Here is a 27,841-nt window from a genome sequence, read left to right as displayed (position 1 = left end):
ACCTGCATATTTGCTGTCCTCATCATGTTAGCATCCTAATATGGATTCTGAGTTCTCCATAGCAGGGACATTGGCTTTTGTCTGTAAAGCACACAGACATTTATAGCAATATATAAATCAATCAATAAAATAATGAATAATATGAATTACTCTTATAAAGGGACTTGGGAGTTGCACACTCTGTAGCTTCTGTAGGCATACCTCCATCTGCCCTACAAGCTCTGTGTGCCACCCTGCCACCCCCCTCTTTTTCAGAAACTCTTTGAACCTCCCCCTTATGCTCTCCTTCATGCCTGGGGGAGTCTGTCTGTCCCCCATTCACACTTTCTCCCCTATGGCAGGGGTTCTGTGTACCCTGTATTTCTTCCTCCCTCCATATCAGTTCCCTTAACACCCCCCGCCTCACAGTGGTTCTCTTCTGAGTGATTGTGCACATACACGTTCCACTCTAGGTGTACATGCTTCCAATGCACTCAAGTCAAAGACTTTTGCCAGCAGTACCCCAGGCAGTGCATCTGCCCCTGCTCTCTTCACATTCTCAGACAAAAGGGGTACATCCCCACCTCCCTCTCAGTTCCTTCATACCACCCCTGGAGAGAGTTGGAGCTCCCCGCAGAATTAGCTTTGGTTAGCCAGCTTTTGAAAAACATTTATGCTATATAGTTTGTTTGTATTTAGTATAGTAAAGTAAATTTTTATTAGTACCTGTAAGTTTTATTATGAAAAATCTGTAGGATTTAAACAAACAATGTGCCACATGCAGGGCTGTTATCCCTGTCATGGATAGACACAAGCTGTTTGATTTGTCTGGATGAGGGCCACGTGAGGGACAAGTGACCTATTTGTACCTCCTCTCCCACCTGCACTAAGAAGTGGAGAGACTATCATCTTAAAGTTCACATCATGAAAAAGACAATGCAACCTGCATCTGAACTGAGTCCTGATCATGACCCAGGGAACTCTGGATCAACTTAGAGTACTCCTCTGGCTACTTCTGACTCCAAACATAAGTCTGGGAATAAATTCCTTCTCTCTCCAGGTTGAAGTATTCTAAGCATTCAGACGCTGAAAAGACCTCTAAGTCTTGGCCTTCTCCCAGAAAATCATCTGGTAAGTCCTCCAGTACTGGTTTGAGACCTCTCCAGTTGAAGTACTCACCAGTTCCTTCAAAGGCAGCACCATCAACCCTAGTTCCATCAGGGCCATTTAGACTGGTGCCTTCACTCATGCTGGGTCCTTTCCAGTGTACTTCAGCTCAACCGGGTCCATTGTTACCAATATGTTTAACTGAGAATCTTCTTAGTTTTTCCCTGCCTGACTCTCCTTTACTGCAGCCAGCTCTGATATTTGTGCACCTGTCTCCAATGACGCACTCTGTGTGAATGCCCACACTATCGGTACTGACCTTTTCTTTGGCTTTTTGGTGACTTCAACCCTTGCCTTCTACTGCTCCAGGTGTGTCTCCATTGACTAGGCTACCTAGAACCCCTATAGGTACTGCTGATCTCTCTCCTGAAGAGGTTTATGTCTCTTCTTCTTTGGGCTCGGAAGGAAAAGAACCTGTCACTCCTCCAAGATCCTTCAACTCTCCCTGTAGGTCTTCCATTTTCAGACCTAAAGTTCAAGATTGATTTCCATGCAGGGGAGTTCCAGCTTGGGGATCCCCTGCCATAGATGGCTCAGTCTATGCAATAAGCCCCCCCCCCCCCCCCCCCCCCCATGGCCCTTGGGCTGCTTCGAGGGACTCTAGACCTCCATTTCTTTTGCTTTCTAGGAGGAAGTCTCCTCCTTCCTCTGTACAAAAGGCATCTTCTCAACATCCTCCTATCATCCCTAAACCTGCTGTGATGGAATCTATAGAATCATAAAAGATTAGAATTGGAAGGGACCTCAGGAGGTTATCTAGTCCAACCCCCTGCTCAAAGCAGGACTAACCTCAGTTAAATCATCCCAGCCAGGGCTTTGTGAAGCCACAGCTTAAAAACCTCTAAAGATGGAGATTCCACCACCTCCCTAGGCAACCCATTCCAGTGCTTTACCACCCTCCTAGTGAAAAACTTTTCCTAATATCCGACCTACACCTCGTCCACTGCAACTCGAGACCATTGCTTCTTGTTCTGTCATATACTACCATTGAGAACAGCCTAGATCTATCCTCCCTGGAACCCCCTTTCAGGTAGTTAAAGGCTGCTATGAAATCCCCCCTCATTCTTCTATTTTGCAAGCTTAGTTCCCTCAGCCTCTCCTCATAAGTCGTGTGCTCCAGCCCCTTAATCATTTCTGTTGCTCTCTGCTGGACCCTCTCCAACTTGTCCACATCCTTTTTGTAGTAGGGGGCCCAAAACTGGACACAATACTCCAAATTCGGCCTCACCAGTGCCAAATAGAGGGGAACAATCACTTCTCTCGATCCGCTGGCAATGTTCCTACTAATGCAGCCCAATATGCTATTAACCTTCTTGGCAACCAGGGCACACTGCTGACTCACATCCAGCTTCTTATCCAATGTAACCCCCAGATCCTTTTCTACAGAACTGCTGCCTAGCTCATCGGTCCCCAGTCTGTAGCTGTGTATGGGATTCTTCCATCCTAAGTGCAAGACTCTGCACTTGTCTTTGTTGAGAGGAAGGAGAATTACTATAGGAACCATTCATGCTCTTTCCCACATTTCCTTTTTCATACCAGATAAACCAGAATCAGCACCTCTACCCCAAGATGATTTCAAAGTTTTCCATAATCTCATGAGGAGGGGAACTACTTCTCTGGAGATGCAAGTGGAAACTATGCTAGAAAATCTGCATGCCCTCCTTGATATTTCACAGGCTTTTACTCCAGGAAGAGTTACCCTTCCTATTAATGAGGGAGGCCAGCCCTTCCTTAATAGAGTAAGTAAAGACTCTTTGGCAGACCCTGGCCTCTATACCTGTCACTGCCAAGTGACTGGATATATGGTACCAGTCCCTCAACAAAGTTTTGAGTATTTCTTTACTCATCCACTTCCTGAGGGCAGCAGCCGCTACTGAATGGTCTCATCAATCTGATTCTAAATCCACTCCAAAGGATACGGAGTTTAAGAAACTGGACTTTATACAATTGTAAACTTTATTTTATTGACACACTACAAATGAGAGTTGCCAGTTATCAGGTGTTTTTTTGTCAGAACATTGGCCCTCCCATGTCTGCTTCTGTGCCTGTGTGGGTTTTAAATCTAGTTTTTTCCAAACTGACAGGACCATCTTTTGAGCCTATGGCTATGACTCCATTACCTATATTGGCCAGGAAGATGGTATTTTTGGTGGCAATCTCTTATGCAAGGAGGGTTTCAGAACTTCAAGCCTTCTTGTCTGATCTTGTTTTCATGGTATTTCATAACGACAAAATATTCCTTAGTTTATGCCTCAAGTACTGCCAGCATTTCATCTAAATCAAACAATCTTCTGGGTTATTCCTGAAACCCTATTTGTCTAAGGCTGAAGAAGCACTCCATACCTTGGATGTTCATAGAGCTGTAGCATTTTATTTGGACCATACCAGATCCTTCAGGTCTTCTCTCAGTCTCTTTATAAACTATGCTGAAAAAAATTAAAGGTCAGTCAATGTAATCAGTGAATTTCACATCGGGTTTCTGACAAATGCTGTTAAGAGCTTGCTAAAGTTTCATCTCCATCAAAAATAATGACTCACTCAACCAGAGCTTAGGCCAGCACATCAGTTTTCTTGAGCAATGTTTCAATAACTGATATGTACAAGTCATTTGTGCATTCCTTTTCCACTCATTACACCATCACTTAAGCTTCTTGTGATGATGCCAAGTTTGGCAAGTTGGTGCTACAACCTCCGTTCAATTAAATCTATGCCCTCTATCTGTAGGGGAATGGCTGATGAATCATATACAGTGGAATGTATATGTGTACTAACACTAGAAAGAGAAAAAATGGCTACTTAAAGCAGTGATACTCAGACTGAGGCTCGTGAGTGACTCTTTAGTGTGTCTCTTACAGCTCTTTGCAGCACATAATATTAAAACATGGTGTGATTTAATTATTAACCAATCTACGTTATTAACCAGTCAGGATGTTTTTACTATGTTATTAGCCAATTAAGTTATTAACTTGCACTAAATTATTAACCAATAAAAACTAAATATTCCCCCATCGTTATGTTTAAATTTGAATACATAGTACTATAGTAAATGAAACAATGAATTCACACTACTGTGGCTCTTTTGGGTAATGTTGATCATTAATTTGACTCCTCAACCACTGAGGTCAAGTATCACTCTCTTATAGTAAGTGTTGTTCTTTGAGATGTGTTGTGCACATATACGTTCCATGGCCCTCCAACATTCCCAGCTACTTTAGACACTATATAATTGTACAAAGGAATGGAGAGGGAGGTGGGGGACACGCCCATTTTATGGCTTTGCCCGAGAGTGTGAGAACAGGGGCACATGCACTGCTTTCCGGTAGTGTCGGCAAAAGTCTTCAACTTGAGTGCAGTGGATGCACATACGTGTGCAGTGGAAGGTATTTGTGCCCAACACATTTTGAAGAACAACAGTTACTATTAGGTAAGTAACAGAGGGGTAGCCATGTTAGTCTGTATACAGCAAAAACAACGAGAGTCCTGTATCACCTTAAAGACTAACAAATTTCTGTGAGCATAAGCTTTTGTGGGCTGCAACCCACTTCATCAGATGCATCAGCTGCATCTGACGATGTGGGTTACAGCCCACAAAAGCTTATGCCCGCAGAAATTTGTTAGTCTTTAAGATGCATTCCAGGGGCTCTGTCTTACACTCATTCCCACCTTCCTTCCATGCCCTCCTTTCTACCTCCACTTATACCAGAATCCCCCAATCTTCTCATACTCCCTGCTAGATGTTCAGTGTGCTTCCTCTTCCCTCACATAACAGGGTTCCCCCATTCTCTCCCCTCTCCCCGCTTCCACAGGGCTAAGTGAACACTCCCATTTCCCCCTTGCCATCACACAATTATCCAATCATTCAGGGTATCAACAATTAAACCATATTGGGAGTTTAAGCAGAGATGAGATAGGGGCATTGTTATGGTAGAAGATGTTAATGGGTGCCATCACCTGGTTGTTTGATCTACAGAAATTGCAGAAGTACTTGAAAGTGTGGCTGTGCTAAAGAACTGGCAGGGGCTGCATGTGTCCTTCATTTTTTCTAAATTTATCAAGCTTCTGGCCATTGATACCTAGAACATTCTCCGGAGTTTTGGAATTGATCAGATGCAGCGCTGTAAAGTTATCATGTTACAGACAGACAGAGAAGTGTCACTGAGTTGAGTGTCAGGCCTCACAAGTTTGGCCAATGGGTATTAACAATTAGCAGGCTATACCCACCTGATTGGACTAAAACTCATAAACTCAGAGAAGATTAGGGATGGAAGGGAGGTCATCTAGTCCAACCCCCTGCTCAAAGCGGGACCAGCCCGAACTAAATTCTAAATTCTAAAATCTGTTTTAATCAATACAAAAAGGTCATACAGCATCTCCTAACTTAATTCCTTGCTGCTGCTTAGAATTAAACTGCTCTTGGCACCAAGGCTTGGTCCACCCTGCTGCGTTAGGTCGACATAAGGCAGCTGAGGTTGACCTAATTGTGTCAGTGTACACACTACAGCCTTGCTCCCACTGAAGTAAGTGCCCTACTACACTGACTTAATAACTCCCCCACCAAGAGAGGTGTGAAATTTACAAGAAAGCCAGGTGGGTGGGGGACTCCAGCTAGAGCCAGGCTGACCCCAGGCTCCCTGATCACCGCTGGGCTGCTGTCCAGGCTCCCCCCACAGAGCTGGACTTGTCCCCGGGGTCTTGACTCCCCACTCCCTGCCAGGAGCCCAGGTGCTGTCTGAAGCTCCCTGTTCCCCATCAGGAGCCCGGGTGCTGCCCCAGGCTTCTGGCTCCCCACGCCCCAAAGGAGGATGGTTTGCAGCCCATGCACCCAGAGGGGAGCTGAGAGCCTCGGGGCATCACCTGGGCTCCCAGCGGGAAGCTGCGTGCAGAGCTGAGTTCCCAGGCTCTCAGCCCCCCACACTTGCCCTTCATAAGTCAGTGGAAGCGTTCCTGGAGAGGATTCAGTGTGGCCATGAACCACCGCAATAACTGCAATGACTGTAAGTCGACCTAACTTAGATCAACTTAAGTTTTTAGTGTAGACATGCCCCTAAGATGTTTAGAACTGCTCACAAGGGAGCAGAAAAACCCATTTTATGTCAAATGCCTTTCTGATTAGTTCCAAGAAAGATGTTATTGTCCTTTACACACCAACCTCCACCGAAGTCTGTCTTTTTGGGTGTGCAGCAAATGTTAAATCAAGTAGTGAATCAAGATGTTGAGTGATCATAGAGTTTAAGGCCAGAAAAGACTACTAGATCAGACCACCAGATCATCTAATCTGACCTTTATATCACAGGCCACCAACACCACCCAGCACCCACGCACTAAACCCAAAACCCAAAATTAGACCAAAGTATTATAGCCCACAGGAGATTAAACTATTATGTGCCACAGGCAGAGAAATAGGATGGACTGAGGTGCATCAATGCCTGAGGCCTCTGCAATGGCAGGGAATTGATTAGTGAGATATACCACATAATTCTGGTGAGTGGTTCTCATGCAATGCTGCAGAGGAAGCGGGGGGGAACCCGAAGGTCACTGGGAGAAAATTCCTTACTGAATCTGCATATGACGATGAATTCGACCCTGAGCATGACCAGTCAGCTCAGCATTTGAGAGACAGAATGCTCAGTGCCACCTTAGAACACTAGCCTACCCCCTCCAGTATCCCATCTCCAGCCATTGCCATCTCTGATGCTTCAGAGGAAGGAGAACAACCTCCCCACCCCTGGAATACACTGGTGGGGGGTGGAATCCCTTTACTGAATTCTGCAGGTGACTGGCTGAAGCCCTGAAGTATGAGTTTTAAGGAACATAACTTCATAAGACATATATAGGAAGAGACATAAGAATGGCCATACTGAGTTAGAAACAATGGTTCATCTACCCCAGAATCCTGCCCCAGATGCTTCAGAGAGAATTAACAGAACAGGGTAATTTCAAGTGATCCATCTCCTTTTTATCCAGTTCCAGCTTCTGGCAGTTGGAAATTTAGGGACACCCAAAGTAAGGGGTTGCATCCCTGACTGTCTGGACTAATAGCCATTGATGGATCCCCAAGGCTGCCAAACCCTGCCCCCCACTATCACAAGCAACCCTGTTATAATACCCCACCCATACATTTGTCCAGCGTTTTCTTAAAACTAATGAAGTTGTTTGTCCCCACAACTCCTATTGGGAGACTGTTGCAGAACCTCACCCTTCCCATGGTTAGAAATCTTCCTCTGATTTCCAGCCTGAACATGTTCATGGCCAGTTTATGCCTATTTGGTCTTATGCCAACATTGTTGTTTAGGTTAAATAGCTCATCACCCTCCTTGATGTGTTTAAAGAGAGCAATCATATCCCGAGAGTCTCAACCTTTGTTTTGCTAGACTGACCAAGACAACCTCTTCCAGTTTCCTTTCATAAAATAGGCCCGCTGTTCCCGTGATTGTCCTAGTAACGCTTCTCTGCAGCTGTTCCAGTTTGAATTCATCTTTCTTGCACATGCTTTCCCAAAGAAGTAAATCAGGTTAGCCTGGCACAGTTGAGCCTTGATTAAACTCATGTTGCATTACATCCCCTTTTCTGTTTACTTCCATGAATTTAATTATTGTTTCTTCAAAATTTGTTCCAAAGTCTTGCAAACTACTGATGTCACATTATCATATATATATCATATATATAATATATATATATAATACATTATTTTCTCTCTCTTAAATATAGGTACAACAATAGCAATTCTCCACTATTCCCAAATTGATAGATTTATTAACAATTCTTGCTAATGGACCAGCAATCTCTTGCACCAGTTCTTTCAGTATTTTGGGGTGGAAATTATCCAGTCTCCCCAGTTTGAGTATAGTAAATTCTTTGTTTTTTTTCTTCCACCTCTCATGAGGTAATTTCTATATCTATATCTGTATACTATATCTATATATTATATAGAGTACATCTATAAACTCATTTTCATCAGCCATGCTGCCTTCATGAGCATGTTCCATATTCATCCTTATTAAAACTGAGGCAAAATATTTATTTAGTTTTTGCACCATACCTAGATTATCTTTAATTTACTCCCCATCAACACTACATAGTGGACCAAATTCATCTTCCTTTATTCTCTTTTTATTTTAAAAAAACTTATTTATTTTAATTTCCTTGCTAAGAGATAATTCATTTTAACTTTAAACAATTCTCACTTTATTCCTACATTGTCTAACTGAAAAGTATAGCTTTTTCTTTGCTAATCAGTCTCTTTGTCCATTCCCTATAGGTTCTCTGTTTACTCCTAATAACTTTTTGATGCACTTAGTCATCCAGCTAGGTCTGAAGTCTTTCTGATCCTATCCAAGGAAGTTTTCAGAAATTTCTTGATGAGTCAGGTTAACTTATTGCAATGGTAGCTGTTCACCTCCTCTCTCTCTCGGACTATTATCATTGAACAGTTGTGTTCACTATAACATCATTCATATCTGTTAAAATGTTCATTGTCTTTCCCTTGGACCTTCTATCAAAAAGGAATATTAGGAGCCATTAACACTGTCATAGACATGTGACACTTACAGTTAAGTAAAAAACCCAAACACATAAAAGTAATCACATGAACAGAATGTGGGAGTTGAGTTCTATACATGACACACTTACAGCTCTGATATTACAAAATTAAAAATTAACAGATGGAAAACAAAAAAAACTGACACATTGCTTAAATTTGAGGGTGGGTAGGTTCAGAAGTGAAATTATGGTGAATTTGAGTTCATATCAAGTATGAACTCTGCTACAGACGTGTCTGTAGTAGAACCATTCAGACTTTAATAAAGAAGAAGAGTTTAATTCATCCAAATGAATATAAACATGTATATATGTATATATATTATTACTACATTTACATGGTAGCAAATGTTACATTTAAGGTTGCAAAATTATTTATATCAATCCGATTTTACAGTCTTATCTTTAAAAAAATCTAACTGAAATATCCCATGCTTGTTCTTAGCAAACAAAAAATCCAGATTTTTTAAAGTTTTATTAAAATGCATTCAGGTGTTCTTGAGTTCTATAAGGCTGAAAAAATACATTCTTCCTACTGTAAAAAATAATAGTTTTCTAAAGAGATTACTCCAAAATGGCTGAATTTTCCAGGTAAATATGCTCTTTTTGGAGACTATCTGTGATAAAATTAGAAAAATCTTTGTTGGATAATAGTAAAGACCCAGATTATGGTTTTATATTCAGAGTTGATAACTTCTTATCTACTGGGTAATAGAGGGCTCACTTCATTTCTGTATTCTGAGAAGAGGAGCTATCAATGTTTAAAAACAGTTGAAATAGGAGGGAGAGCTCTTATTGCTCTAGCCAAGTGGTGCTTTTAGGGAGCCGTTCTTCCCCATCTCTGGATAGCTTTGACCCCTAAGTTTTATTCCACTGCATGAATGTTTTCGGTATACAGAGAAATAAAAATTGGGGATATATTCCACATTTCTGACGTAGGAGAGATTAAAACTGATTCCTATTGCTGGTGTGACAGACCAATGCCTCATACTTAGAAAAACAATTGCAAGTACTTCCCTCACTGCTGGCATTTAGCTAAACTTCCTAGGGGCACACTGAAACCTGTAGAATGATTCATAGTGTGGTTACAGATCCAGTCTCAAGGCAAGCTGCATACCCATTCTTTAGCCCACCTGCACAGCCCTTCCTACTGCATGAAAACAGCAGCCATCAAAATAACTGCTTTGCTGGACCATTGGTGGAGTGTTCTCTGGTTGTTGGATACGTTATTTTCCTGATACACTGTTAAGCAATTTCTTCAGCACATGACTGGTGGCCAGGTGACATTTCTTTACTGGCCAATCCCTAAACAGAAGCCGTGCAAGCAATAAGGCTGTGCATTACTGTGACTCCACCTCTGAGGCCTAAGGGGATATGTAGATCCTGGGCATCTTAGTATTGAATTCAGCTGCTAGTTAAAGCTGGTTAAAATTGAGTCATGCAGCAAAGGCAAATTTATCTGTTTTACCCAATACAAGGAACTATCTGGCAATAGGGAGAAGCTACAGAGAGTGGCAGAAATGGTGGGGGAGGGATCATATAGGAGCCTGTGAAGAAAAGAGAGGAAATGGAGTAGGAGCAGAGAGAATACTGGTAGTTATCCAGAAAGAGGTCATTCAGAACTGAGTCTACAACGGATTTGGACAAACTGACTTTATGTGGTCTTTGAGTAATTGCTAGGCTCCATTATGAACCATTGAACTGACATTATAAATGGAGTTACAAAAAGGCATCACTAATTTATATTCTTATCATCCTTAGGTCACATTTTCTAACTGCATGGTTGTATTCTAAGGTCTGTACTTAAAAGTGTTCAACATTCCCACATTACTCTGAATACCACAACCATTCCATTAATGCCATTCATGTCACCTTAAGGAGGCGGAGAGAAATAGAGGGAAGGTTCTAAATATAGAAGTGGTTTACATGAATTTGATGTCAACTAGCATGTCTATATACTCCTTCTATACACTCTTCCTTTAGCATCATTATGGAGCTTTATTCCACTCATCTGAAAGAAAACTGTGACTCTAATCTTGTTCCCTGGTTTTCACAGTAGGGCTACACAGTTCCTCCTGCTGACTGCAAAGAGTTACCAAATTGGACACATTACATTGTTCCTCTATGCAGAATGACATGCAATCAATAAAAACTCCTTTTGTTTATACTGTTAATAACAGATGTTGCTCTGCGACATCACACATGCTGTTTAATATTATCAAAACAATTATTCATTTATTCATCTTTGTGCAGTGTGTGCAAGCTGGCATTACAGATCATGCAGACACAGTCTACATGAATGCATAAACAGAAATGCATGTCATATATAATAAATCACCTTCTACAGTCCCATCACCATTCTTAATCTTATGTCTAGAATTTTGATAACATTATTGCTGACAAACAGATAAGGAGGTGGCAGGAAGACTTGTGCCATATATGAGAACTACTGAAATGATAGAGGTTCATATTCTATAAGGGCAATCATGTCACTTAAACACACAAAAAAAACCCTCCAAATTTGTTTTCTTACTGCATCTATAATAGGAAATTTCATTCCAAAATCAGTTTATGCTGAGAAAAAGAATAGTTCAAGAGTTGGTTTGATGCCTTTTGACTGAATTAAAAGGGACTCCTTTTCGCTGGACTTTGCTAAACACTGGGTTACGTGGATGTGTTTTACACTGTAGAATTTTGTAATAGGCCCCATTTCTTCAGCAAAAACTCAGATTTTTACATTCTGAATGAGTAAATCAAAATTTTGCATTCACAATTTATTCAAGACTTCCCCACTGGAAAAAATATGGCAAACCTGTATAATCCTTATAATCCTATATAGTTCATATAGAGCCCTCAAGGACCAAATTTATCTATGGGGTAACTGTTCTGAAGTCAGTGGAATTACACTAGGGATATATTTGTCCCCATAAACCTAAAAGAAATAGCTCTTCCTAGGGAAGCATATTTAAAAGTTAACTATTAATCACCTGACATTATTTTATAGGTCTTCTATCCTAAGGTGGGGTACTACACTTGTTATCCTAAAACTTTGGACCCACAAGATCCTCTACTGGCTGGGTATACCAATGAACTGATCCAAGCCTTAATTCTAAAAGCGGGTAATGAGAAGTGGTCTGCCCTAGGAGATTTATAAGAGTTTACCAGGGGTTTCCATTTAAATCATTGGAGAACTCCCTAGACCTGCCTTCCTTGGTTTACCCTTGAGAGGACACGGATACAGCTCTCTTCTCAAAGAATTGACACTCAGACAGTCATTTCTTCAAAAACAAAATGTCTCTTTATTAAATATTAATTATAATAAAATTGGTTTTTAAAACAAAAATAAATACAGTATAGCATATGAAATAAACAACTCAATACAATACAAAACACTACAAACTATATATGGAGCACCATTAAATTAAAATTGCAATACAGTACTCACAACACAATGCAACATTTCTTAGCATATATTACAATGTTATGAATACTTAATTGTGGCACGGCATAATAAACATACAATGTTGTAACATATAAAGAAATCTTCCATACATATGTACAAAGCCTTAATACAATGTTGCATTAGAATACCAAACATATTACAATATAACATAGAATTCCCTTATACATATGTACAGAGTAACATTACAATAGAACACTTACTAATACTACCACAAACTAACTAACATTCTATGAGTGTTGATCAAGCAATCAGAATGGTGGGGTAGGCAATCACTCAGGTGCAAGCATCCAGCTTTATTTCCAATCAGACACATGCATTCCTTAGTCTAAAGAAAAATCATATTTCTTTCCTTGATTAAATCCCTCTGGCTTGTCTTAGGGTCAAGCTGATATGTTCCACTCTAATGGCTGCTGCTGCTGCCACCACTGTCCTCATTCTTCAGCTCTCCTGCTGCCAAGGTCTCCTCTGATCATAATCACCCACACCAAGCCTGGCAGCTCTCTGCCTTATATACGATTTTTCTAATCTTTTCTGACCCGTTTTTGATTGGTTGCTTTCTTAATGTCAATTCACAGCATCTTCCTCATCCAGTGTGATATTATTTTCAACCAATCAGTTGTCAGATATGCTAATTAGTTCTACTTGTTTATTTCAAACTTGGCCCTCCTTCGGCTCATTCTTCCTACCTACTGACCCCTCCCTGCAGACATTAGGAGTGACCTTTATTTCACCCCAGTCTGATTTTCTGCTATTTCTTATTTCAGTTTCTTAACACTTCCATTTGGTTTTCTCTCTCTCTGTTTCTCAGCATGATATCATTGGCCACCATTTTAGATTTCCAACTAAAAGTTGATCTAAACTATCATTATTTACTACTTATCAAAAGCCTTAAACTTAAAACTAAATATATCTCTATTCTTGCCTAATCATTATGATTCTGTCACCATATTTGTTATTTAAATCAGAACAGATAAAATCCACGATGTTTTCTTCCCTCTCTGCCAGCTTTTCAGATGTGTGGCTAAATGCTGTCTCCGGTGCTGATCTCCTTACGTGGACTAGAGCAGCTTAAAAATCTCTTGTATCACACTGAGTTGTTTTAGTAGATGTTTTGTGCTGTATAAGTTTGTAGTGCATTATACCACAACTCTTAGTTTTACCTTCAGCATTAGTAGTAAAATAGACAAAGGAGAACCGAAATAAAGGGATGATTGCAGGTCATCATGATTTTTGTTTCTTTGTGTTTTGTTTTCCTTGGGGTTAAGTCTACTGAGGCAGGGCCATGTGCATAATGTATTAATCAAAGTCAATTGGTTTAATATGGCTGTGTTGTGCAGTATCTCTCTGTTTCATTATTTTCTGCATTTATATGGATTTTCTTGAGTGAGTTTTGGGCTATTCCTTTTGGGAATGTTTAACAAGAACATAAGAATTGCTAGACTGGATCTGAAAGGAATTGGGATGTGGGCAGTCAGTCTAGTGGTTAGAGCAGGAGTCAGTGGCAAGGAATTGGAGATGAAAGTCAGGGCCAAAGACAGAGGTTAGGAATCAGGGCCGTGGGTCAGAGCAACCTTAGCTGAAATGAGGCAAGGCAGAGGCAAGACTGGGTCCAAGGCAGGAACAGCATTGGAATATAAAATGGATAGAGAACTGGCTAGAGCATAGGGCTCAACGAGTAGTGATCAATGGCTCCATGTCTAGCTGGCAGCCGGTCACAAGTGAAGTGCCCCAGGGGTCGGTCCTGGGGCTGGTTTTCTTCAACATCTTCATTAATGATCTGGAGTATGGGGTAGATTGCACCCTCAGCAAGTTTTTAGATGACACTAAGCTAGGGGAGTTGTAGATACCCTGGAAGGTAGGGATAGAATACAGAAGGACCTAAACAAACTGGAGGATTGGGCCAAAAGAAATCTGATGAGGTTCAACAAGGACAAGTGTAGAGTCCTGCACTTAAGATGGAAGAATCCCAATGCACAGTTACAGACTGGGGACCAATGAGCTAGGCAGCAGTTCTGCAGAAAAGGACCTGGGGGTAACAGTGGATAAGAAGCTGGATATGAGTCAGCAGTGTGCCCTGGTTGCCAAGAAGGCTAATAGCATATTGGGCTGCATTAGTAGGAGCATTGCCAGCAGATCGTGGGAAGTGATTATTCCCCTCTATTCGGCATTGGTGAGGCCGCATTTGGTGTATTGTGTCCAGTTTTGGGCCCCCCACTACAAAAAGGTTGTAGACAAGTTGGAGAGAGTACAGCGGAGGGCAACAAAAATGATTAGGGGGCTGGAGCACATGACTTATGAGGAGAGGCTGAAGGAACTAGGCTTGTTTAGTCTGCAGAAGAGAAGAATGAGGGAGGATTTGATTGCAGCCTTTAGCTACCTGAAAGGAGGTTCCAGGGAGAATGGAGCTAGGCTGTTCTCAGTGGTGGCAGATGACAGAACAAGGAGCAACGGTCTCAAGTTGCAGTGGGGGAGGTCTAGGTTGGACATTAGGAAAAGGTTTTTCACTAGGAGGGTGACAAAGCACTGGAATGGGTTACCTAGGGAGGTGGTGGAATCTCCATCTTTGGAGGTTTTTAAGCTGAGGCTTGACAAAGCCCTGGCTGGGATGATTTAGCTGAGGTTAGTCCTGGTTAGTCCTGCTTTGAGCAGGGGGTTGGACTAGATGACCTCCTGAGGTCCCTTCCAACTCTATGATTCTATGATAAGAATGGAGCAAGCAGGTGCAAGGGTTATAATAGCTGTGGGCAAGTGGTTTAAGCAGCCAGTGCCCAGTTGCTGGTCTTAGAAGCAAGTCTGCTGATTTCCTTCAGCCAATTGAGGGGTTTGGCCAATCAGGTGGCTCAAGAGGGGGCCCAGCTGTACTTGTTAGCCTGCCTGCAGGGTTAAGTTAGCAGGTAGGCAGGATCAGACTCATGATTCACCAAGCCCACTGTTCTATTTCCAACAGTGGCCAGCAGCAGATACTTCAGAGGAAGGTGCAATACATTTCCAAATCTCTAGTGGCTTTAATGCCATCCTGTGACAAAGAATTCCACAGTTTAAAAACACTCTGTGTGGAAAAATATTTCCTTCTATCACTTTTGAATTTCCCACTCTTTCATTTCCCTGAGGATCGCACACTTCTTGTATTGTGAGAGAAGGAGAACAGAAGTTTCTGATCTACCTTCTCCAGATTTTTCTTGATTTTATCATGTCACTTCTTATTCATTGTCTTTCCAAGGTGAAAAATCCCCATTTTTCAATCTGTCCTCATTGGAGCCTTTTTCCATGTCCCAGATCACTTTTATCTCCCTTTTCTGAACTCCTCTAATATCCTCTTTGAGGTGGGGTGATCAGTACTGCATAGTGTATTCTAGATGTGGTTACACCATTGATTTATATAATGAATTATAATACTTTCTGCATTATTCACTGACCCATTCCTTATGCATCCTAACATTGTGTTAGCTTTCCTGGACTGCAACTGCACACCCAACAGAGGTCTTCACTGAGCTGTTCACAGTGATCCCCCAGGTTCATTTCATGAGTTGATACTGTTAATATAAAAACCTGCAACATGTCTGAATAGTTAACATTTTTAAATTAAACAACACAGGGCATAATACATAATACAAAGGCAGCCCATTGTTATCTTTTGTCTGATTTTAAATTCTACCTTTCAATGTGCATTACTTTTTTTCTTAGCATTGGAATTCATTTTCTATTGTAATGCTCATTCACCTAACTTGGTTAAGTCCCTCTGAAGCTTCTCACAATCCTCTCTGGACTTAATTAATGTAAATAACTGTTTCGTGCAAATTTTGCTGCCTCACCACTCATTCTCCTGTCCAGATCATTAACAAATTGATTAAACAACACAGGACTTAATATACCACATGTAGGTACTCCTCGGTTACTCTATTGCCATGTTGAAAATTGGCCAGGTAGTCTTACTTTTTGTTTCCTTACTCTTAGCCAGTTTTGATCCATGACAATACTTAAGTAGTAAGATGCTAAAAATGAGGGCTGTTTCTTCAAGCTTTAAAAAAACAAATAGCAAGACATATCAGGTGTTATAGACACAGTAATGTTCACTGAGACATTAGTGCATGTGCAAGGAAGACCGTGTTGTATAAAAAGACAAGATCTTTCTTACACAAGATGAAGGGCCCAAATCACCTCTGATTTATATCAAAGGATGCAGGAGCTGGCCCTGAGTTATATTGTCTTGTGTATTGGAAAGATGATGAAAGACCAGATAATGTATGTGTAATGAAGTTATTGATCAAGAGATCTGAGCAAGAGAGTATTAGAGGGGCTATAAAGGCTATAGAATCAGGAACAGATGTTGGATTATTGTGTATCTGATCAATTAAAAGTATATGACCCCCTAGTGCTCATTTTTCTGAATCATTCACAAATATCTTCATGGTCTGTACATTATGTGTTATATCTCTAGTATTCTTTTCAATATAGCAAGGGACTATATTTCTTAGCGCCCAGGAGAAAACTGTCATTGACTCAGTTGGATCAGGATTAGGTCTTATTTTGTGCCGTGATTTCATACCTGCTTTTTCCCAATTTGTGAAATGTGAATTTGCAAACAGATATAAGAAAGAACAAGTAGGTTGAAATGTATTTCTAGCAATATTGACAGTGTCTCTGGAAGGGTCTTATTTAATTATTTGTTTACAATTGAAATACTATTTGTGACAGCAAATAAATTTGTACTATTGCCCCTAGACTCAGGGTTAAACTTACTCCTGGGACAAGTCATTGGATAATAATTAAGTGCCTGATCTTGCCAGGTTCTGAGCACACTCAATCCCCACTAAGCATCCTCAACTTCCACTGAAGTTAGTGGTAGATGAAAGCACTCGTCACCTCTCACAATTAGTCCCTAAAGTTTTTTACTATGTTCCTCAGTATAATATGTTAATTACATGTGAACTGTATGCAGCATTACTATCTTATGTGTCTCTATGCAATATATCAAGAGCATATGACAAATATAGTTAATAACAATGATATAGTAATTACCAAAAAAAAGTTGTGACTTGTGAGTTCGGAGTGGGCATCAGGCCAGTATTTCAACCATAAATGAACCAACAGACCAACAAAAATGTAGGTCTAAAATAAATAAATGGCATCATCCCAGCTCTAGAGACTGACATTTGGTTGAATCAAACACAGTCCCCAAAATATGACCAATAAATGTGTATTCACATCTAGCACGTGCTCAAGGATAGTTGATAACACAGACAGGATAAATTTGCTTTTCAATAATAATAGTAACAATATTTAGCATTTTTAACAGAGTGTTTCATCGGTAGCACTTTCCAAGGTGACTAAGCATTATTGTACCCAGGTTGCAGTCTGGACATGGAAACTGAGATTAAATTATTTATTCCAGGTCACACATAAAGTCAATGAAGAGCTGAAAATAGAACCAAGTTCTGAGTGTTCTATCTAGTTCTACTAAATTAAGTATATTATGTACAGTTTTTTTGTTTTTATAAGGGTAATCTTTGTATTTATTTTTCAGTTTAAAAAAATAGATAATGTTAGTAATGCATTTATGAACATGTGAAAGACTATGTAAGTGCCTGATTCATCTCCCAGTGAAGTCACTGGATCAAACACTTGAGCTAAGCATTATTTTGGCTAGTAGACCAGTGATGTGCTACTCTATTCTACATATTTCCCAGAAGCCAGAAGCATGGCTGTGCCTCACTGCCTTTAAAGAATAAAGAAGAATTTTAAAGACAACAGATAAAATTAATACTTCCTTTGTGATAAACAACCTCTTAAAGACAGGGCACAAAAAAAGTCCAGTTCCATTGTGGTGCTGGTGGTCTATTTAAAATATACAGAAGTTCCTATCAGAAATAATATTGAGATGCGAAATTTAGACCCTGCCTTGAACATGGATCTAAAGTGTGGGAAGATCCTAGTTTTGAGGTTTTCATTTGGACCAGTTTCTACTTACAATACTATGGGGACAACTTGTTGAATTATGTCTTCTAGTTTTGTTTAGATGAAAAAGAACTGCTTGTCTAGCACCAGTTTATTTAGTTTTATGGCATTATTTAAGTTGTTTGTTCTGGGGCAAATGTAAATCAGAGTACAAGGTCAGACCACGTCTAAAACTCCAGCTGGTCTGTTTAATTCTGTCTTGACTAGTTGACACCAGTCACTGATAAGGATCTTTCACAAACCTGACCCTGGTTTGCTGCCATTATTGGGACATTTCTGTTCCATGGGGACTTTCTGAGCTTAGACCAAAGTTCACAGTTATTCAGGGTGCTGCATCTAGTTCCCATAATTAAAGTACTCATTAAACCCTTTGGTTAATGTGCCTGTGTTTTTATTTGAGAAACTCATTAACTATTAGACACATGAAAAGATTATTTTGGATCTGCAGGGGAACTGCCTCACTATGTAAATGTGTGGGAATCAATTGTAAAAGGAAAGAAAATAATGAATAATTGTTCTTCAGCTATGAGATGTGAGTATAGCAAGGGACCTAGCAATGACAGCAGAACCTACCAAAGCTGGAAATTTTAACAGTTGCTTAATGTGTTCTATTTTGCATGGGTCTTTAAATTTTCAGAATGTTTTCATATACTGACAGCAGACAGTAGTAATCTATTTATTTTTTCTAGAGCACCCCTTCAAATCATGCACAAATTGTCTTAAAGATGAGAAATAGTGTAAAAAATGTAAAAAGTGTTTAAGGCTATAATGTTTAACTTCTGCTAAAACATGACTGAGCTGAAAGCTCTCTATGTGAGGGTGCATTACATCTAGGGCTGACCTCAGTGTTCTGTCCCTTATGGTCCTGAAGGATGGTCTTCAGGAGAGAAACGATAGTCCAGTGATTAGCACCTAGACTGGATCCACCGCAAACTTTCTATGTCAATTTGGACAAGTCACTTAGGTTATGTCTACTGTGCAGTTAGATACCCCATGGCAGCTGACTCGGCTTCAGACTAAGGGGCCGTTTAATTGCTGTGTAGACATTTGGACTCGGGCTGCTGTCTTTGCTCTGGGACCCTTCCAATTTGCAGGCTCCTAGATCTGGGCTCCAGCCTGAGTCTGAGTTAATTAAACAGTGCCATTAAACAGCCCCTTAGCCAGTGCCCCATGAACCCAAGTCAGCAGGCATGGACCAGACATGGGTCTCTAATTGCAATATGGACATGCCCTTAGCCTCTCTGTGCTTCAGATCCCCATCTGTAAAATAGGAATAATAGCACTTATTTTCCTCACAGGGGTGTTGTGAGGATAAATTACATTAAAGATTGTGAGGTGTTCAGATACTACCATAAGGAGGACCATGTAAGTACCTTAGTAAGATAGGTAGATATTCCTAACGTTGAAATATCGGTAGTCAGTCACAGGCTGCTGGCATCATTGAGCACTGCTGAGGAAAGAGTCTTTTAATGAAGAGATTGTTTTGAGAATGGAAATGTTTTCAATCTGAGTGTGATGTAAAGAAATGGGATTTACCTGTTCCATATGGGTCAGGTGTCAAATTGGCAACTCCAAAATGACCAATCATTTACAGACAGAACTTTATTTCTCCTCATTATTTTTAAACTGGCAACTAATTAAACATATGGCACAGAGTAACCAGTATTTCTGTGTGAAATGTCCCAAACAGAGGCTTGGGAATGTTCTCACGTAGTTCTCACGTATTCTCTGTGGGCAACTAATTAAACATATGGCTCAGAGTAACCAGTATTTCTGTGTGAAATGTCCCAAGCAGAGGCTTGGAAATGTTCTCACGTAGTTCTCACGTATTCTCTGTGGGGGTGCATGTGCACTCCATGCTTCCAGGACCAGAAATTCTTCAACAGTAGTGTTTGTTGATCTGCTCCTATGTGCGGTGCCTCCTCATGTTCCTAATGGAGGGCATAAGTGGTGACCCAAACCAAATGCCTTTTCAGTTCCCCATCTACTGCTTGTGATCTGAGGTGGAAGCTTCCTGTGTTCCTATTCCCTTCTTTCACTTGATGTGTACCTGTAAATAGTTATTCATTCTTACTTTTACATAGTTAGCTTAAGTCTAGTTTAGTTAGTTAGTTTGTAGAAATGGGGAGAGTTCGTTTTCCCACTATGTCTCTCCCCAACACCAAGGCCTTATTCCTGGCCTTCAAACCTTGCCTCATCCAGGTCTTTCTGGTGAGCGACCCTCCTGACACCTGTGTCTATTGCTTAGGGGAGTCACACATCCCACTTAGGTGTGGGTTTTGAAGATTGTTTCCCCCTCTGAACACACAGGATCAGGAGTTCTGACTCTGCTGACACCTTACATGAGACCTAATCAAATCCAGGGGCCTCCGATTCTGCAACTCATTGCCTGGAACTGCCAAGTAGGGTGCTGAATGGGTACTGGCAAAATGCCCTGCCAAGTTGAAATACTCTATTAAGCAAAAATATAATGAGAAATATGAGAAGCATAACAGGCCAGAGAAGTTTGCTCATAAATCCTCAAAGAAGAGTGGCTTCACCCTTCCCCTCAGGCTTGAGTGATGTTCTGTAGACAGAGCTCATGGAGAGATCAGACAGGCACTGACGGTACCAGAAGCTTCAGTCACTCCAAAACTGTCCTCTGAGCAGCACAAATATATTAAGGAGCACACGCCCCGTACAATGGCAATATCACACCACACAGCTAAGCCTTCACAGTTGGTTCTGACATCGAAGACTTCAGTCAGCTCTCCTCTGGAAAACTGAGATACACCCTTGTAGAGGACCTGATGATCTATTCAGATTTGGAGTCTCTACGCCGGATCGATTTAGTGTTAGTGCAGGACACTGAAACACCATCCACTCGCTACTCCCTGATCCCGAGTTCCAGCAGAACTATTGTATCAGGATGCTCTCCCCAACCCACCTCCAAGCATTCCACCCTCGTGCAGGTGATGCCAATAGCCCCATCTCCTGAGTCAGAGGAATCCTACTCAAAGAAAGAACGAGAGAAAGCAGCACCAGTTTCAACAAGAGCCTCCCCATGACATCTTAGCCCTGTCAGTACTTCCAGGGCTACATGGAGACCCTTCACTACCCATAACCCATACTTACCACTGAAGGAACACTGTTACCACCATACACTACACCTCCCTACCCTTAGAAGCCTAAATGGCCACATTGGGGTGCATGGGATCCTTACCACTGGGCCCCAGAACTGGAATACTTCAGGTACCAATCTTGCCTTCCAACATTTAGAGAGGAAACTCCAGCATTATATCAAGAAATACATCCGAAGCAGCCAGTACTACTGGAACCACCTACAACTTCATCCTCCTCTCCAGATGAGGCAGTACTGCCAGTCTCCCACATTCTGCCTGACGATACCAAAATACTGGCAATACCAAAAGCTGCTCAGGAGAAGAGTCAATGCTCACCAAATTCCATTGGAGGGAGTGCAGAACTGAACAAACAAGCGCTAGATATCCTGCAGTCTATAACTCCTATCAAGGTGGCTGTGAATGAAGCCATTTTGTGCCCTGCTAAGGACATTTGGCAGATTCTGGCCACCTGTGATCCTATCCAAAAGAGAGCCAAAAAGAGAGATTTTGTCCCCCCGAAGGGATAGATTACTTATTTTCCTATTCCAACCCCAATTTGCTGGTAGTCTAGGTGGCCAGTGAACGTAGTACACTCCATAATCCAAAATCGCCCCATAAAATAAAGAGGCCAAGAGTCTGGACCTATTGGGATGAAATAACTTATCTTTGGCAAGCTTCCTCTTCAGGATTGCAAACTACCAACCCTTCACATGGAAGTATGACTTCCTCAAATACAACAGGCTGGTAGAATTCTCTGACAAACTACCTCCAGAGAGTAAGCCTTAATTTCAGGCCATATTCAGCGAGAAGCCAGTGGCCAGGTCATTATTACAGGATCACTTGATGCAGTGGACATGGCATCCTTGTCACTAGAAACCTTGGGGTCATGAGACTAGACTGCTGTTACAGAAACCTGGGTTCCCTAAGGAGGTGTAAGCAGCAATGTTCAAAGGGAACATCTTCTTCAGCCAGAAGATGGACAAGGCACTTCTCACATTGAAAATTCTCACACCGCCCTCCACTCATTTATACCCTACCATCATGGAGGAAATTCTCAAGACCACAACAGCAGAAATACTGGCCACTGACACCTGTTTTGCCACCAAATAAGCACCGAAGATTGCAACAAGTCAGAAGCATAACTCCATTACCATCCATATTAATCACACCTTAAAAAGGCATTTTGATTGATCACTTGAGAGCAGTCAACCAGTTGTTCTGTCACCACCTTCACCCCTGTTTGACAGTTGCCTTGCCTGTGTCCTTCCATAATGACAGACCTTAACCTCAGATAGGTGGCTTCTTGACATTATTTTCATTGCCTATGACATCAAGTATCAGTCCACCCCACTTTCCTAGCCACCTTCCCTATCCCTCTTCAGGGATCCCTCTCACAAAGGGATTCTCGAACAGGAAATGGAATCCTTGATCCATCTAGGAGTTATAGAGCCTGTACATCTCAAACACAGAAGAAAGGGTTTTTACTCCATGTACTTCCTTGTTCTGAAGAAGAAGATGGAGTTGGAGGCCAATCCTGGACCTCAGACAGCTGAACATCTTCATCTGTTATATGAGATTCAGGAGGGTTACACAGGTCACCATAATCCCATCACTGAATGAACATGACTGGTTTGTGGCTTTTGATCCCAAGGACACATATTTCCACATTGATACACATTCATACCCCACAGGAGATTTCTGCACTTTACAGTGGGCGTGCACCACTTCATGTACAAGGTACTCCTCTTTGGGCTATCAACTGTCCCAAGGGTATTCAAGAAAGTCATGGCAGTGGTAGCAGTCCACTTCAGCAGACTCCACTATCACAGATTTCCTTTCTTAGATGACTGACTTCTCAAGGGCCAGTCTCACCAAGAAATACAGACAGCAATGGCCACTCTACTGGACCTGTGACAGTCCTTGGGGCTTCAGGTAAATTCAGGAAAATCACACTTTAACATCCACAAGGACTATAGAGTTTATTGGAGTAGCCCGGGACTCAACCATGGCCAAAGCATACTTACCACTGGACAGACTGGAGGGGCCTCAGTGCCCAATCAACCTCAACCTTCAAACAATTGTTCATTTCTGCCTGATGCTGTTGAGGCACATGGTATTGTGCATCTATATGACCCAATTTGCCAGACAGCACCTGCAAAGTCTTCAGACCTTGTTGAAATCAGTCTATATGCTATATGCTTAGAGAAGTATTTCTCCCTCCCACCTCCAGTTTGAGAGTCACTCATGTCTCTCTTGGATTGGGAAGCACACCTGCATGACCACATAGCCCAAAAGTTTCTGGACTCCTCAGGAGTCCACACTTCATATCAACCTACTAGAGCTATGGGCAGTCCATGACGTGCAGATGCTTCCTATCTATCATTTGAGCCACTCAGATACAGGTCAGGTTAGGCAATAAAATTGCTGTTTATTATATACATGAAAAGGGAGGAGCAAGGTCCACACCACTATGCAGGGAAGTGGAATGATTATGGAACTGATACAACACCATCTCTGCAGACATCTTCTAGGAATCTTGGATTTGCTGGCAAAGAAGCTTAGCAGGCATTTCCACAAGGACCACTAGTGGGAGCTCAACTATTTGGTGGTCCAGCAAATCTTCCAACAACGTAGGTACCCAGCCCAAGAAAGTGAGAAATGGCAGACTTATTACTCTTGCAATGGACAGGGTATGGACCCCAGAGGGGATGCCTTTCTGCTTCCATGGTCAGAACCATTAACGTATGCCTTCCTTTCCCTTCCCCTTATAATTCATGTTCTCTGAAAAATATAGATTTACAGAACAACAGTAATTCTGATAGCACTATGGTGGCCTCATCAGTTTTTGTGCTTGCTCTGAGTCAGCAAGTTTCGGCCAGAGCCCCACTGACCCAGTGACAGGACACCCCGTCACTGACAGGGCCCTGGGCTGGGACACCTGAGACAGGTGGGCCTGTGTCCCCCTCCCTGCTTCCTACCTCGACCTAGGGGTGATTGCCCCTTGAGAGCCAGAGATTGTTTCCCTTTTGCCTGCCCTGCCCTGCCTAAGGGCCGGTCTTTGGACCATTTTCTCACCCCTCTGGGAGCTAAAGACTGCTTTACCCATTGCCAGCCTACCCTGCCAGAGGGCTAGGCCTGAGACTGTTTCCTCACCCTCTGGGGCTGAAGGCTATTCCCTGCTGCCTGCCTGTCTCTGCTGAGGGCTGGGCCATAGACTGTTTGCTTGCCCGCTGAAGGCTGGAGACTGTGCCTGTGGGGACACCCGCCCTCCCTAAGGGCTAGAGCTTCAGGACTGCCTACTTGCCCTACACAGGGCTCGAGACTATTTCCCTTTGCTGGCCCACCCTGCCTAAGGGTCGGGGCCCTGAACTGGGACTATTATTCCGAAGGAGCGACCTGAAACCAAGGCCCAGCTTTCTAAGAGAAGCCCGCCTCCCCCAGAGATTGACAATGAGGGAGTGCCACCGGCACTACCCACAACAGGAGATCCACTATAACCATGTAGTTAAGATTGCACATTGTTTTCTGTTGTCAGACTCTGTTTTCAATTGTTTATAACTTTACCAGACTTAAATTAGAAATCAAATTTTAATTCTCCATACAGATACCCCTTTTATATTTGCTTTCCGTGAATATTGATGTAAGCAAAGTTTTGTTGATATGCAAGCTTTTGGAAAATGAGTTTGCGGCCAGTAGCTGAAATTTGTTTTGTGATTAAATGAAAATCCTTTTAGACACAAACAATATGCTTCCTGCTTTTCCAAATCAATTTGTCCATAAAGGATTGACTTTTCTGTGCAGCAGATGCCACTGGTCTGCAACTAGCAAAAGTTTCAAGTTGAGATGATTACAAGGTTTTGACTGCAGTTTTCCCAACTAGAACTTCACTTTATACCCTCACTCCAATTACTGATTTGTTTGTGGCAATGACTGTGGTGAATGGAGATAGGTGACAGAAAACTGTACACTGGTAAATTTAACAAATGCACATGGTTGGTATATGAAGTGTTGCTGTACAGTGCTTAATGCCAGAGTAACAAGGGAAAGGACTAAATTATGTCTGCAACTTTCAACCCTTTAGGACAATTGTAGGTCTTCAAACTCTTCCCTCCAATAAAAGAGAGATGTGGACGTTAGTATACATTCTGCCATCTAGTCATGAGGAAAATATTTTTGTAGTAAATGTCAGTGGAAACATTTGTAAATGGTTAGGAATATTTGAGTGTATTAGTATGGGTTCAATTAATGGGGGGAATGGTTCATTCATCACACCATATTTTTCTACTGAATTGTTTTTACTCTAGGTTGTCTCTAGAGTTGATGGAACCTTTGTTATGAAGTCCCAAACCATATGAATTCTCCTAATCCCAGGTTTTGTTATAAACTTGAAGTTCACCTGCAATTCTTTAAACTTGATACAACCTTTGTATGGAACCTGGCCCAGTTTTGAACAAATATGGGTTGATTTGTGATTTTGTACTGAAGTCACATGAAGCTGAAACTCCTGGAGTACAAACCCACACAAATCATAACCAGAGAACAGACCTGTATGAACCTTTACCTCCACCCATACTACTAAGTCTCAAGCAGTTTCCTCTTTTTCCATGAGTTTGCAGCCTGTAAATTGTCCTATACTGTATCCAGAGTTTTCAATTCTACCAATTGTCATGTGTTTACTTGCAGCAACATTTCATTCCCCGTGTTAGCAGTGTATGTTTTTCTTGCCATGTTACAAGTTTATCTTGTAGCATTTGGGATCCTTTGGCTGAAAAACAAAGTGTGTTTCACTGCAATCAGCAAGACAGTATGTTGCCAGAACTATAACTTTTATTCATTGAGAACAATCAGAGGCCTATAGGGTATTTAATTTGGTACAATATAGATGTGTAACTATAAGCAATCTTTACAACAGCTGAGGGTTAGAGAACGTGAGCTGGAAGAAGGTGGTAGTCCAGAAGATAAATGAGTATGAATGGTTTATTAATGAAACAAAGCTCCTGCCAGAATTGGAAGATGAGACAGCAGAAAAGAAGGTCCAGAAGAGAAAGTTTAGGGAATAATTCTTGGAGGAAGTAGCAGATATAGGAAGATGGATGTAGGGAATAAGCAGACAGGGCAAGTATAAGAGCAAGAAACAATACCAGTAAATATTACTGATTATTTTTGGTTGTGGAGAGATTCCTTTGTGCACTTTTGCTCGTCTGCATGGAAATTATTATACTGGAGTGACTTATTACTGTAAGCTGTGTTTAAAAAGATGCCAAAAGGGCAGCTATTGTGAGTTAGTGAAAAAATTATGGGCTGGATCCTCCACTCAGTTACACCAGTGTGTATTAGGAGTAATTCCATTGAAATAAATTGAGTTATACTACTGTAACAGTAATGTAAATGAGAAGTTAGCCATGTCCTTTGTGTTTTACGTTTGATATCTGCAATGTGACATAAAAATGTAAAAGAAAGGGTTAACTGTATGGAGAGGGCCAAGTTTCATTTTTCATTAGGGTGTATGGGCCAGGGCTTTGGTATGAGGGCTATAAACCTCTCTCACTGCACAGTAAATATCTCATTAATGTCAGTGGGAATTTTGCTCAGAGAATAGGATGTAATTCTTATGAAGCAATGAAACCCAGTTAGTAAAGCTAATTGTTGTAGTCAGTAACAGTCTGTGGAAAATATGATTAAGTCCATCTTTAGAACCAACCCTATTTCTTCCCTTCTTTTTTCTTCTTGATCCATTTCCCATTCTCTTTCTCCTCTTTCTTTCCATCTTTCTTTGTGTCTCTCTGCATTTCTCTATTGTCTCTCTCACCTGTCTTATTTTTTTTTCCTTTTGTTTCTTTCTGAGCAATTCTTGGCTTCCCCTCTGTAGGTTTCACTCTGTAGTGCAGGATCTGTATATCCAGTGAATCCCTTGAGTTTCATGTTGAATTGTAGGGTTCTGGTAAGCTCTGAGGCCAGATCCCTGCCATTTCTACTGGATATGGAAGCAAAGCCCACCCTACAATGGAAGGATTTGAAAAGCCATGTAATATCTGTGGTTTGTACCATAAAACCCTGTCACCTGCCTAAGGGGAAAACCATCTATATCAATATTGAGCAAATGTACTAGGTAAGTCATCCTTTATATAAATCATAGACATTGTCTCTGTTTCATGGTTCCTGTGAGTAGATCCATCTGACATAAGCATTAAGTTTCATCAGTTGCATGCAAGCTAGTCTGTTCTGAAGACTTTATAAAAAGCACTAACTGCAAGTTGGGCTGTTAGAATCAACAAGTTTGGAAGCAAAATGATTGTTTTTAGTCATGTAAACCAGCCCTATTGAACAACTGCTAGCTAGGTAACAGTATCTAGCTAACTGAAACAAACACTTGGATTATTACAATGCTCGCTGCTGCCCCACTTATTTTGTTTTCTATTCTTTATACAAAAAGAAACAGAACTGAGTCTTCAATTTTTGTAACAAGTCATGCTAGTTAGCAATACCTTCCTCCCCCCCCCCCCCCCCCCCTGCTTTCTTGCACTGAAGTATGACTGAGTAAGCTGTAAGCAGAAGTAGCATTTAGTAGGCAGGTGGTGTGTGTCAATGTGCACATACATAAATTTGTGGTCACAGATTACAGCTCTGATCGCTGCTCCCA

This window comes from Emydura macquarii, unplaced genomic scaffold (genome assembly GCF_026122565.2).
Source record: "Emydura macquarii macquarii isolate MOO-44397 ecotype Brisbane River unplaced genomic scaffold, CSIRO-AGI_Emac_v2 contig_1027, whole genome shotgun sequence".
Classification (NCBI taxonomy): Eukaryota; Metazoa; Chordata; order Testudines; family Chelidae; genus Emydura; species Emydura macquarii.
This window is presented reverse-complemented; position numbering follows the sequence as displayed.